The sequence below is a fragment of the Mytilus californianus genome, unplaced genomic scaffold, assembly GCF_021869535.1.
Source record: "Mytilus californianus isolate M0D057914Y unplaced genomic scaffold, xbMytCali1.0.p SCAF_6, whole genome shotgun sequence".
Classification (NCBI taxonomy): domain Eukaryota; kingdom Metazoa; phylum Mollusca; class Bivalvia; order Mytilida; family Mytilidae; genus Mytilus; species Mytilus californianus.
The window spans coordinates 120203823-120218733 of record NW_026262712.1 but is presented as its reverse complement, the minus strand read 5'-3'; the positions used below and the strand labels follow the sequence as shown (position 1 = coordinate 120218733).

At 30.3% G+C, this 14911-nt stretch overlaps 2 long non-coding RNA genes across 3 annotated transcripts; both read right to left on the bottom strand.

Annotated features, from left to right (window-relative positions):
* Positions 1-297: 297 nt before the first annotated feature.
* LOC127705140 (uncharacterized) lies at positions 298-4691 on the bottom strand. Its single transcript, XR_007983708.1, has 3 exons — positions 4560-4691; positions 1609-1729; positions 298-685 (listed from the first exon to the last, which is right to left on the bottom strand). It is a non-coding gene; the product is annotated as an uncharacterized LOC127705140 (long non-coding RNA).
* A 4083-nt stretch (positions 4692-8774) lies between these two features.
* On the bottom strand, positions 8775-14468 carry LOC127705172 (uncharacterized). 2 transcript variants are annotated; one of them, XR_007983740.1, is made up of 2 exons: positions 13328-14468; positions 8775-9393 (listed from the first exon to the last, which is right to left on the bottom strand). It is a non-coding gene; the product is annotated as an uncharacterized LOC127705172 (long non-coding RNA). The 2 variants fall into 2 exon arrangements; XR_007983739.1 differs by having other exon boundaries at positions 14065-14468.
* Positions 14469-14911: the final 443 nt, after the last annotated feature.

Sequence of the window (14911 nt, the reverse complement as noted above, 5' to 3'; positions counted from 1 at the left end):
TTTATTTTACAAGCATCAGAAATATTCATAGCAAAACGCCGGGATAAAAATAACTGACTGATAAAGATGATTAATGAGCTATATGATCAAAGCATGTCTAAAAATGCTGAAATGTTTTACCCGTTATCTTTATCCGCTCAAACATTGGTTACTCCCGTGCCTTCATCTTGTCTTGAAAAGTAATGTTTGGTCTGTTCTGTTCTTTTAACATTATGCAGGGGCGTTACTTAATAAAGGCATGGACTACATGTAGTTATTTACATCAATTTATTACATAAAATCAAGAATCTATTAAATTTGAGATGAGTATAGAGATAAAAGGTTATTTTAGAAATAAGGAAAAAATATTACTTGTATAAGTTATTTTATACATCTTTGAATAAATTGGACTTTAGAATTTGGCACCAGGTAAAAGCATCATTAGCGTCCTGCGAAATCCAGCCTCTTGTTGAAATAAACAAACGTTAGCAGTCAGAATGTATTTGAATTATTACATCAATTTTATATTCTGTAATCGTATCTGTAGTTTTCCTAGACAAATACTCTGCACGTGATAAATCATCTTCCAACTGCTGTCGCATTTTCACACGGTTCTGACTCGTCGCTGATCTTGACAACTCTCTCAGTACATTCTTCTTTTTTAACTTTACAATCATCTGGATGACTTGTAATATATATTCCAACTCTATAATAGAACATATTTTTTATCACTTATTCGTCAACAAGATATCAGTAGAACATAAAAACATTTGATGTAAAGGTAACTGTATAAAAGGCAAAAAGCCGTTTTTGAATAATCAGGTACCATAAAATGCATACAGTCAAGTGACAATTCAACGACAAAACAGAACACACAAAATGGAAAATAAAACATAATTACTATCATAAACAGTTTTATATAATGCATACGAGATTCAATTTACTTAAGACTGGCAAAGCTCAAAGGTCCCTCACCCCTCGCATTCCAATGATTGACTGCTGCAAATTTGTATTTGTACAAGATGTAGTTGCACAATATGTTTCTAAAAGAGAGAACAGGCACCTGGGGGCAACTAATAATTACCCAGTTTAAATATTATTTTTTATTTCTTTAGCTTAATCGTCTTTTGTTTTAACTTGTTCTCAAGTTCAATGTTAACGTTAATAGACGTAAACTTTAAATCATGGTATATCTTGAATCAGAAATGCGTCATGATTTTAACACTGTTTCAATATTCAGATGCAGTTTAATAATATGAAAACATAAAGACGTGGTATGATCGCCAATAAGACAACTATCCACCAGAGACCAATTGACGTAAATTATAAGTAAATGTAGGTCGCATTACAGCCTTCAACAATGGGCAAAACCAATTCTGGTTCGTAAACTATAAAGGACATAGTTTTGTCTTGATTTGTATTTAATTGTTTGTTTGTTTGTTTTGTTTGTTTGTTTTGTTGTTTTTTTTTAGGGAGGGGGGGGGGGGGGCAGAATGTGTTTAGCGCGCACTTACGCTATCGGATCTTACACTTAATTTTTTGTCCATAAAGTTTGTCATGCATGCTAATATTTAAAGCGAATTTAAAGAACATATTATGAATATTTTGTTCAGAATGCAAATCACTTACGAACAACATTGTCCCCTGCGTAGGTCTGCATCACAATGACAAATTTGACATCCAATTTTCCTCGTTTGCCCAGCAAAAAGGTAACGTCCATTAATATAACAGCCAAACATTCTCCGGTCGGCTAAACAAATTAAGATATATTTACATTACGAAAAATTAGTTTTCAAGCTTAAGATGATAATTACTGGGGATCTAAACATAATTCAACATGAACATCTCCTAAAGGTGATATATCATGGTATAAATTGTTTCCGCATCCCTTGCCCACAGACAAAGAACCTAATTTAGAGGATAAATCAGCTCTCACCAGCAAGTCTTTAAGACTTTTGGGCCTACAGAAAGCCAGTATCGAGTGATCTCACACGATCCGATATTTCTTACAGCTATTTCACCAGCCATATGTCTTTTTTAGAAAGCTTAGAGCTAAAACTTTTAACAGTCACTCCACTGGTACGGAATACACAATATTTTGCAATGTTAATTGTGATCGACTAAAGTCCGTTTTCAGAGATAAAGACGCTGTGGAATTTGTCACCCGTGGTAAGGGGTGAAGCTTTCAAAATACAACACCCTGAGACAGATAAATTTCAAATTTGATACGTGATGTTCAGTTTTAACTATTTTAGAAGTCAAAGCTCTAACTGAAGCTTTCTAAAAAAGACGTATGGCTGATGAAATAGCTGTAAGAAATATCGGATCGTGTGAGATCACTCGATACTGGCTTTCTGTAGGCCCAAAAGTCTTAAACACTTGCTGTGAGAGCTGATTTATCCTCTAAATTAGGTTCTTCGTCTGTGGGCAAGGGATGCGGAAACAAACGATGCCTGACATGCAAGCAAATACTGAATACCCAGACTTTTAACAGTCACTCCACTGGTACGGAATACACAATATTTATGTTCATTGCAAGACTACAAATGGTGTGTATCTTTTACAGTGTAAATGTAGTAAACACTATGTTGGCAAGTCAGAATAGCCATTTCACAAACGTATGAACGGCCATCGTAGCGACTATGAATGCAAGCCAGACCTTCCTCTCAGTCGACATATGAAATCCTCTGGCCACACTAAGGCAGATCTTAATCGACTGACCATTACAATCATAGAATACAAGACTGCTTGGTCTAGGGAGAATAGACTCGCTCGAAAGATTTTGGATAAGAAAATTAAAAACTTTGGCACCAAATGGAATCAATGAAAAGGTGTAGTTCTTATTCGCGCAGTGCTTTTCATTTGGGTTATATTAGATATTAATACGCAGTCTCTTTTGGTAGACAACTCTAAAATTCTAGAATTATACCAGTTTAAATTGCAGGGAGCTATTCATTTGATACAATAAGTACACAGCCACGTTCAATTACTTAATCTTTGTCAAAATGTTTTGTTTTAATCATTATCAAACTGCTATTTATTTGGTATGTGTAAAAACCAGCCTCTATTGTAATTATTTTACCGTTGTCAATTTGAAATTTGAGTATTATACCAGCTCAAAACGATCAGTGCTGTTCATTGGGAATGTATTTCTACGCAATCTGTGTTGTAATATCTTACCTTTCGACAACTGTGAAATTTTAGAAATGTACCTGTTCATATCGCACATTACTATTTTTGTTAGAAGCATATCTATGCGGTCTCTGTTGTTAATACCTAACCGACGTCATTTTTGAAATTTAAGAATTGTACAAGCGTTGTTGTGTTAGGTTTTAATTGTATAAAGTTAGAGAATGTTATAGTTAAATCAGAATAGATTGATAGGATTCATTTTACATCATAATCATACTGATGAAGGATATCTGTTGTCCAAAATATTTATAGATAATTACATTTAATGTTTCCCTTTTTTTAATTTGGTGTTCTTTTGTACACTTTTTAGGCGTAGCCTAGTGTTACCTTTCCTCGTCAGTATAATCTAGAGTTGTAACACAGTCCATGATATATTAGGCATGAAGATGGAATTGATTGCAGATTAGCAAAATTATCTGTCGTAAAGGATCGTAAGATGCAGTCACAGAAATAATTATTTTATAAGTACGTCTAAACAAGTGACAAATCAATTCCATCTTCATGCCTTATATATCATGCACTGTGTTACAACTCTAGATTCTACAGACGAGGAAAGGTAGAACTTGTCCACCGAAAGCTGCAGGTGGTGTTGTCATGATATCCTAATAGCACGAGTTCGAACCCTGGCGAGGGAAGAACAATAATTTGCTTCCTCAAATTTGCAGATTTACCATTGTTGTGCTGATATCTAGAGTAATTATGACTATAATATGTCTTTTCAGCCGTGTATCACCTTCACTGGTGATCCAATGGATGGATCTGTCGTAGAGTTGTCACTTGTTTAGACGTACCTATCAAATAATTATTTCTGTGACTGCATCTTACGATCCTTTACAACAGATAATTTAGCTAATCTGCAATCAATGCCATCTCCATGCCTAATATATCATGTACTGTGTTACAACTTTAGATTCTACTGCCAAGGAAAGGTAACACTAGGCCACCGAAAGCTGAATTTTTAGTTTAGTCTAGGTGGCCGAGTGGTCTAGAGCACTGGACACAGTGCAGGCGGTGTTGTCACGACATCCCAAAAGCATGAGTTAGAATCCCGGCGAGGAAAGAACAAAAATTTGCTTTCGCAAAATTGCAGATTTAACATTGTTGTGCTGATATTTAGAGTATATATATTCTGATAAATCTTTTAGTTTTTACTTTTAAATAAAATTTTAAAAAATCAACAATACAAAACCTATAATCTTTTATCTATTGGTAGTAGCATTTTAATGCCTATCCGCTAGAATATCTATGGACACATATGAATATATGTTTCAAATTTATCATAGCTTTAGTTTTACTGTGAAATTTTATAATGTTTTCAAAATATGTAAAGTTTCTCGAATATTGACATTAAAAAATACATACATTGAATAAGATAAACTCATACTTACTAACAGTGTTACGAATGCAACCTGCCTCACAGTAATATATGGTTACAATATACACCAAACAGGCCAGTTTTACAATATTTCCCATAACGATATTTCGAGTAATTTATAAACCGTTAGGACTAAACTTTTTAACTTTACTCTAGAGTGTTTTCTAACTTGATCAAGTACTTTAACATACCACTTAATTATATGTCGTAACACTGAAAACGTTTGAAATACGTTTGACGGATGTAATTATAAAAATAAATTAATACATATAACACCATTTGTCTGTCTTTATAACTACTCGCGTTTCATTTTAAACTCGCCCTTCACGCTCATTTTATTTCTGCGGATTTTTGTCAATGTATTTTTTATAGGTGCTGATTCTTTGAAAACATGGTTTCATCAGTCTTGCTTTCAACTTCACTCAATTTTGTACAATAATGAAAATCAGCAGAGAGTTGCAACCCGGAAGTACGGCTAGATTTGATTAACCTGAATATTTCAAAACTTTTAAAGTCTTTTTTCCTAAATGCTTTGTACTTGTATATCATTCAAACCAACATTAGAATGTATGTAATCACAAGTATAAAAATTAAGATTATCATCATGATCATGTTTATAATATATTCAACATCAACTGTAGTCATTTATTTTATTCGAGTATTTAGCTATAGAGTCTGAAAATAGAGTGGTTTTCAATTTATCTGAAATTATTCTCAATAAGGCAAGGAATCGACCATCTCTTTTACAGTGGATTTTTTTCTCTAATAGAAAACTGTAAATAAAGCACGTATGCGTCAACTGACAAGTCACCATGCAGATTATTTAGTTTGTAAGGCACTTTTGACTGAAAGTTAAACGTGACACCTCCGCGTCTTAAACTGTATGTCGAAAATAAAGAGGAATCTCGAGCTGTCTAAATTATCAATCTCAAAATAAAAGTTTGTCAAACAATGCCTCGTATATAACAATTAAGATAACTCATAGACAAAAAAAGAACTTACTGTAATTTTTTACAGTCTCCTCCTAATATAATTCTATGCATTACATTGATTTTTCATCGTAATTCACCTTGTTTGCCTTGGATTTACGATTCTTTTTTTGACGGAATGTTCAAACGAAAATTGTAGTGTTGAACCATCTCGTCAATTTCGGCAGATTCATCTGTATTGATTATAAATGATATATGGGACTCCGAAAAAATAAACGCGTCCTGAACATGAATGAAATATTTGCCCCTTCACGTAAAGCTACCAACAAACAACCAATCAACTGGCATAATATACTTACAGTCTGTTAGTATACTATTCTCAAATACATTCTCATACTTTTCATAAGTCCAAATAGCCTTTCTAGACGTGATACTTATTGGACTAACTTTTCATTATAAAGTACACATATAATCAGTCATGTCAGTGTTGTATCATAGTTTTGTTATACAAACCATCCTGAAATATGGAAACTACAAACTGTAGTGACGGTTCAATATTATGAATATGAATAGAATATCCTGGCACTCTTAATTAATAAGGACAATATTTTGTAGTCATCATGGTCATTGTGCACAAATATTGCAGTTATTTGCTTAATACAATCCATCCTGAGGTAACAAATTTACTGATTTATGATACGGCTATAACATTTCATAATAAAATGCAAATGATCATGAATATGGTCAGTCATTAAACGATTTACAGATGATAACACCTCACACATACTTTTTATTGTAAAGTACAAATATGGTCGGTGTTGGTTGATGCGGTCAAATATTTTTGTTATACGAGAAAGTCTGAAATACTAAAAGTACTGGTTTTTTGTGACGAGTCAATAGTTTAAATAAAAAGTGAACATGCTGGCACTCTAAATTGATGCTGATAAAATTTGTAGTCATTGTGTTCCAATATTGCTGTCATTTGTATTATACAATCCATTCTGATTTATGATATTGTTACGGCCAGAAATCACCTTTACATTGTAGCCAACAAAAGACACAAATCAATAATAAAAATTTAACAAGATTGTTTATACAATTTTACAAGAAATATTTCTCAAATAGAAATGTCAACTTAACTGTTAAAATATATGTCCGATCCTTTGTGTTTTCTTTATCCGGAATTCTTCTCTTAACTGTAACGGAATATGTCCAATAAGTTCACAATCTAATATGATGTAGATAAAGTAAATAAGATTGTCAATCCAACAACTCCAGAGGACTTCCGAGAATACAAGTATATTGATGTCTGTCTGTCTAATTTCGGTGTCTGTATATAAAGTAGTGAAACTTCTAGAAAACTGTAGAAGAGAAACTCGTAGAAACTGTAAAAGAGAAATTTCTAGAATATTATAGAAGTTTAAATTACGCATCGAAAATTATGATCATTCTGGAATTATTATGTAAGTCAACTAGAAAATTCTAATCATTCTATCAGTATCTATGATTGTTCCAGTAATTTCTTAACTGCACAATTATAACATTATTTTGTAAACAACTATAAAAGGTAAACACCCCAATTATGTATCTTTTAAGGCCAGACAATACACATAAGGTCAAGATAAATAAACATGATAATGACAATATCACAACACCTTTTAAAAAAAAGTTTGAGTGTAATGAGAATTTTCATAAACAATATCTACAAAAATATATAGTATGTATTGCATGTTTTTATAAGATCTAGATAATGCATCTTTTATTACATTATCTTTACTTTTAATATGTTTTACAATAACATTATATTCCTGTAACAATAAACTCCACCTAGTCAACCTCTGGTTCTTGTTTCTCATTTTTTATATGATCAGTATAAACAAGAAAAGGATGCATTGTGGGATTTAAATGTACATCAAAATATTATAGTACAGACAATAGTGCAAAATACTCTTTTTTAATAGTTGAATAATTTTTCTGATGTTTATCCAATTTCTTGGAGAAAATATGAAATAGGTTTCTCAATATTATCATCTGTTTCTTGATATAAAACGGCTCCAACTCCAACATCACTTGCGTCGACGGTAAGTTTGAATTGTTTTTCAAAATCTGGAGTGATCAGAACAGGACTGTTACTTAAAACTGCCTATCAGGAGACCGAATATTTTATTGTGAACCTGTGGAACAACCTTTTCCTAGACAAGTAACAATAGGAAACTACAGGGCTACAATCCTTCATAAAGGTCAACCAACAAAAAACAGAGACGACATGGTGTGCAAAAATGCCTCGAAAAAGGCCACTTCATCAGCAATTGTCCAAATGACTGGAAATGTAATATCTGTAAAAAATCTGGACACAAACAATCAGAATGCGAAGAGCCCTTTTCAGACAACAATAATGAACATGATGAAAATGAATTAACAAACACAGATGATGACAATACAGATTCAGAGACTGATGACAATAATGATGAGACTGCACATACTCAACAACATGAAACTGAACAAATGCAGGAAATACCTAACCAGCAGATGCAGGAAGTGCCTAACCAACAATCGCAGGAAGTGCTCACTCGCAATCCGAAGAAAACTCAAAACAAAAATTCGCAAGAGGTGTCTATTCAAAAATCTCAACCTCTATTTCAATCAATCACCAATGAAGAGAATGATGAAAATACAGGACAAGCTGCAACATCAAGTCCTAAAAAAACTAAAAAAAAAATCTAGTAAAAAGAATAAACTAACTAATCAAAATGATGCAAAAGATGAAAAACAAAGTTCAATGCAACAATTTCTAGTTGAGAAATAAGCTAGTGCAACCACTCCAGGAAATAAAGTTTCAAAAAGGTCTGCAACAACACCCACAACTGACCTATTCGATAGAGAGAACCAAACCAGCAAACCAAAAACTCAAAGTTAAAAAGGAGAAATAAACATGTACAAACGATTATGTAGCTAACTCCTTTTTTCTTTTTGTTTATCATCTCTATATTTTTTACAATGATTTGTTTGTATATAGTTTTATTATTATTCATACATATATGTATGCCAAGCATATTCCTAAAGGTAGATAACCACCTTGAAGACGATGCTTTTTACATAAATTTAAAAAAAAACAGTAAAAATACAAAGACATGTAGTGATGATTGTGATGGAATATTAGATTCCATACTTTCAAGACGTAATAGAAAGAAGAGTAAAATAGAAATGAACCGAAATGTTGTTTTTATATCATAACGTCAAAGATTAATAAAAAACTAAATATTATTGGTCTGTGTGATCATACAAAAAATATACACATAACTAGAGAATGTTCTTTAATAAACATAACATTTATTAATCAGATTAATATGTATATACTTATATACTATAAATATCTAATAATATTCCACAAATTTGCAATATCAATCCCTTTATATAAGTATCATCATAGTTTGGAAAACAGTTTGCAAAGAAATTCCTACTTCCTACAGATTAACTGGAGTAAGAATCTCAAAATTCCAATCCTATGCTGTCGAAAAAATAAATCTATGAATCAAACAGTTATCCAGCAACATTTAAGTACAGTCCATATTTACACCTGGATAATACTTCACTGTAAGATCTCTCTACATAAACTTCATGACTTTTGGCTTCAATACGTTGTATTATTATACAAATGCTCACAAATATACATGTACATGTATAGATACTGGGAAAGAATTTTTAGTCGAAATCCAGCAATATTAATCCTCACATATAAATGTATTCTTGTAAAAATCTTCAGTATCACTAAATCAAAGCACTTTAGTCTTCATGTAAAACAAGTAAATTCATCCTATTATCAAATCGTGTCGTTCGTAACCAAAGACATAAATTTATACCAATGTATCTTGAACTGTGTTAAGCTCACGTTGTATTTGAGCTTGATATCTCATCTACCTGCAGAAATAAAAACAAAATTGTTACTATCAACTACAACTAAAACAAAATATAACAATATAAGCGCATTATTAGAATCAGTAGAATTTAACAGAACAAAAACAATAATTAGAAATTACCTGAGCAAACGACTGCTATTAATAGATGCGGGAAAATCCCTACATAGATTATTAAAAACATGTGCACCTTTCCCGAACCGGTGTCCAATTTTACGGGTAGATAAAATACACATAAAAGAGAATGTATTCATTATATTTATAGTTAACATAATCATGTTAAATACAATGTTGTTCTCAATGTATATATGTATATTTTTAATTTATGCATGCTATTGTTCTTGTATATGTTTGTCAATGTATTCAGTATTGTACAACAATTTAAAAAGTCAAATGTCACAATTATGTATTGTGTCTTTTACATGTGAACTACTCATATTAAGGATAGTTGGCTACATCAGATTACAAAAAAGTTCAGAAAAAATAAAATACAGTAGAGAAGGTTTAGGTTTTAAATCACTTGCTTTAAGCTACAAAAATTATAAGATTCATGAATAAAACTTTACACATCTGTTCCTTAAATTGTCAAGGACTAGGTCAAAAAGAAAAAAGAAATAGACTTTATACATGGTTGAAATATCAAAAAACAGACATACTTTTTATCCAAGAAACTCATTTTGTTGTAGAAATAGAAAATAAAGTTAGCAACGAATATGCTGCAGATATTTTTCATAGTTTTGGCACCACTCAATCAAAAGGTGTAGCTATATTTATAAAAAAAACATTAAATTCAAAGATAATTGATACTTATACTGATCAAGAAGGTCGCATAATTTTGGTAAATGTTGAAATAAACAACAATATATTCTCTTTGATTAATTTATATGCACCAAATGAGAAGAAAAAGAGAAATGTCTTTTTTAAAAAATGTAAATACAATAATTGAAGAGCACAGTCTTGGAATTTTAGTGGTAGGAGGAGATATGAATGAAACATTGAGTAGTGCAGATAGAAAAGATAATAAAAAAATAGAGAACAAAAAATTACAAATAGTTTGAAAACTTTATTAAAAACAAATAAACTAGAGGATATATGGAGACAATTACATCCAAAACTATATCAATACACATGGAAACGTAAAAATAAAGATGATGAGGCAAGTAGAATAGATTTTCTGACCGGTAAGGAATTGAGAACTATGATAAAGTCTACAGATATTAGACCAGCCCTGATTTCTAGTACGGACCATCAGGTAATTTCACTGAAAATCAACATGTCTAATGATAATAAGGGTAAAGGGTTCTTTAAAATAAACAATAGTGTGCTTACTGATAAATCTTATTAAGAAAAAATAGAAAATATAATTGACTATTTTATACTCAAAAGCAATAACACTGAAAACCTATCACAATTATGGGATTTGTTTAAAATTGAGGTAAGAGAATTGACAATACAGTTTTGTAAAAATAAAGCTAAGCAAAGAAAAAATGAAATTCAAGATTTGGAAAAAAAACTTCAAACATTACAGGAAAAAAACGATAACAAAAAATTAAGTGAAGTGGAAAAGAAGGAAATTAATTTGTTAGAAAGTCAGATAGAATCTCTTTATAGTTATAAAGCAAAAGGTGCACAAATACGTTCTAGGATAAAATGGATAGAAGAAGGGGAAAAGAACACTAAATTTTTTCTAGGATTAGAGAAAAGTAGGCAAACAAGAAAAAATATAATAAATTTAAAGAATGAGAAAGGAGAGATAATTTCAAAACAATCAGAAATACTAAATTTTGAAAAGAAATATTATGAAAAACTTTACACTAGCACTAAACCAGATAAAATTTTTATAAACAACTATATAAAGGATACAAATATTAAACAATCATTGAGTAAAGAGGAAAGCAATTCTCTAAACGGACTCCTCACAACAGAAGAATGTACAAAATCAATTTTTCAAATGAAATTAAATAAATCCCCCGGCCTAGATGGACTTTCAGTAGAGTTTTACAGAAAATTTTGGGACAAATTAAAGAATTTTGCAATTCAAAGCTTCAATCATTGCTATAAAGAAGGGATGTTATCTGAATCACAAAAAATAGGCCTTATTTCTCTAATATTTAAAAAAGGAGACCCCACTGATTTAGGTAATTACAGACGAATTACGCTATTGAATGTTGATGTTAAAATTATTGCATATACATTAGCCCAAAGATTAAAACCTCTAATGTCAAAAATTATCCACAGTGACCAAAATGGGTACATCAAAAACCGTTATATAGGTTTTAATATACGTCAAATACAAGACATTATTGATCATGCAGAAAAGTTAAAAATAGATGGTGCTTTACTTTTTCTAGATTTCTCCAAAGCCTTTGATTCCCTAGAGTGGGAATTCATGTATCAATCACTAACAAAATTCGGTATTGAAAATTCTATGTTAAGATGGGTCAAAACCTTGTATGCAGATATTAAGGCATGTATTTCAAATAGTGGATGGATTTCAAGCACACTGAAAATTTTTAGAGGAATTCGTCAAGGATGTCCTTTAAGCGCCATTTTATTTGTTTTTGCAGTCGAAATATTAGCCTGTAGAATAAGAACTGACAATAATCTTAAAGGAATAAACATAAAGTTAGATGGAAAAACACACAGCCTTATTATAAGCCAGTTAGCCGATGATACTACATTGTTTCTATGCTCTAAAGATGAAATTACTCAATCACTTAATATAATTGAAGTATTTGGCTCTTTATCAGGACTTATTTTAAATCGAACTAAAACTGAAGGATTAGCTTTCGGTAAATTAAAACACATTTCGGACAATTTTGAAAATATTAACTGGAGCAAAGAGACTATTAAAAGCTTAGGTATTTACTTTGGACATAATAAATCTCAATGTATGAATTTAAATATAGAAAAACAACTTCAAAAATCTGAAAAAATTCTTAACTCATGGAAGAAAAGTAAGTTAACAATGATCGGAAAAATAGCAGTTGTGAAATCTCTAGTTATACCCAATATTACATATTTAGCTTCAGTTTCTAACATCGACAAAGATTCAATATATAAGTTTAAAAAAATGATTTATGACTTCATTTGGAACCATAAACAAGAAAAAATTAAAAGAAATACAATTAATATGAAAAAAAATGAAGGAGGTCTTGGAATGATAGAAATTGACAAGTTTATTGATGCAATAAAAATTAAGTGGGTGAAAAGATTAATGGAAGGTGAACAGTCAAATTGGAAAATTATTCCAACATTTTACTTAAATCAGTATGGATCAAATTTTCTAATATTTCACATGAATCTTGATAATTTAAAATCCATTAATTACCAAAAGAGCAAAATCCCTTATTTCTACTTTGAAATACTAAAAACGTGGGTATGATATGGCGGCGGTCAAACTAACAAACCAGAAAACTTTAAAACCATTAGACAACAAATAATATGGGGTAATAAATATATAAAGTTAAACGGGCACAGTTTAATATTTAATCATTGGATAAAAGACAATATAATCTATGTAAATGACATAATTGATGACAAAGGTAGAATATCAAAAGAAAAAATCCTCAATAAGTTAAAATGTAAAAGAAATTGGATTGCTGAAATAATACAAATAAGAAAGAGTATACCAAATCACTGGAAATATATATTACAAAAAGAAGATTCATCAAAAACTATTGTTAAGTGTGAAAAACAACTCTCTTTAAAACAAGACGCAATTATATACGATTTACAAAAAATCAATAATAAAGATATTTATATAATTCTATCAAATGTTAGTAAAGGCATACCTATAGGGTTTACAAGATGGCAGAAAGAACTAAATATAGATAAAAATCCACCAAATATCAAATACACATTAAATTTTATTTTCAATTATTTAGAAGACAATAAATTAAAAATGATTCGATGGAAATTATTACACTATATATTACCTGTAGGTACACATCTTTTCACCTGGAAAATTAAGAACACCAATTTGTGTTCAGTGTGTGGGGTACCAGATACTTATCAACACAATTTCATGGAATGTACTTATTTTAAAGTTTTTTGGAATAAAATCTGTATTCTATTAAATAAACTTCATATTGATAAGCATATAATTACTTTAAAACATTTGGTGGTAGGATATAAAATAGGAGAAGACTCATTAAATGATATTAATTATCTCTTGACAGTTATTTTATTCACTCTGCACAAATGCAATTGCATTTCAAATAATAAGACAAATCAAGTTAATGTGTATGAAATATTTAAACAAGAATATAAATACAGATAATATCTGATGGAATATAGAAATAAAACAATAAGTCAGATGCTAAAAAATATTCAAAAATATATGTAATTGAAATGTATGAATGATGTCTCAGTAGATAAAGGTCATTGAAGTCAAAATACCTTTGCTAGACTTTATATTGTTGTTGTTGGTTTTCTACTTTTTCTATGTATAAACAAACAAAACAAGACACTTTATTTATTATACTTTGAAGCTAAAATGAACATAATTCATCACTGATTTACACTAAGTATCCTCAAGTAATTTTGTGTGTGTTGGTATCAAATCACATGTTGACATTTTTTTTTTTATTTATTTCTACTATACTTCCTGATATTTTTAAAACACTTAAATTCTATATACATTTGTTACTAATGAATAATATATAATACTTACCAAACTAGTTTAATCTAATCCAACAATTTGTTAACTACAAACATGTGCTTTTTTGGCACTAGTTTTCGGACAATGAATTAGTAAACAGGTTAACTAATCCAGCACAAAAGGTCAAGTACAAAATAACTGTCAATGAATGATTATAAATATGGGAAAATGAATACAATTTCGGAAAGCAAATAGATGTTCCGTAAACACGTGATTTATACCACGGAATTCTATACTTTATATGTATACACTGTATTTTAAAGAATGTATATGTAATACTTTTAATAATTGATTACTTTTTTTACTGAACTTTTTCCCTGGAAATTCAGTAACTAATAACAGGGATACTCGGGCTAACGCTGTAATCCGAGTTAATTGTTAAAACAGCAGATATGTAATAAAAGATATTTACTTTCAAAAAAAAAAATAATAAAAAAATGATTTGTTATTTTCAAAAGCGTTTTGACAATTATCACTCTATATGAATTTATAATCTTTCCGTAAAAGATAAGTCAAAGGTTGAACAACAGTAACAACATTTTAAAAGAATTTCCTGTAAATCCAATCATGCCTAAATATCTCATAAGTTGTTTTTTTATTTGTAGGAGGAGGAAATTCGGTAATTGCATCCACTTTAGCCATAGTATGTTTCACTTGTTTGCCCTACATAATCAACAGTGGCCTGACAAAATTCACTTTTACCAAGATAAACAGTCAAATTTGATTGTGACAATCTATCAAAAGTATCATATAAATGGTTCCCAGCTATCACTATATGCAATAAGATCACCAATATAAGCATAAAAACAATCTAAATCTTTTATAACATTATTGATCATTCTTTGAAATGTAGCTGGAG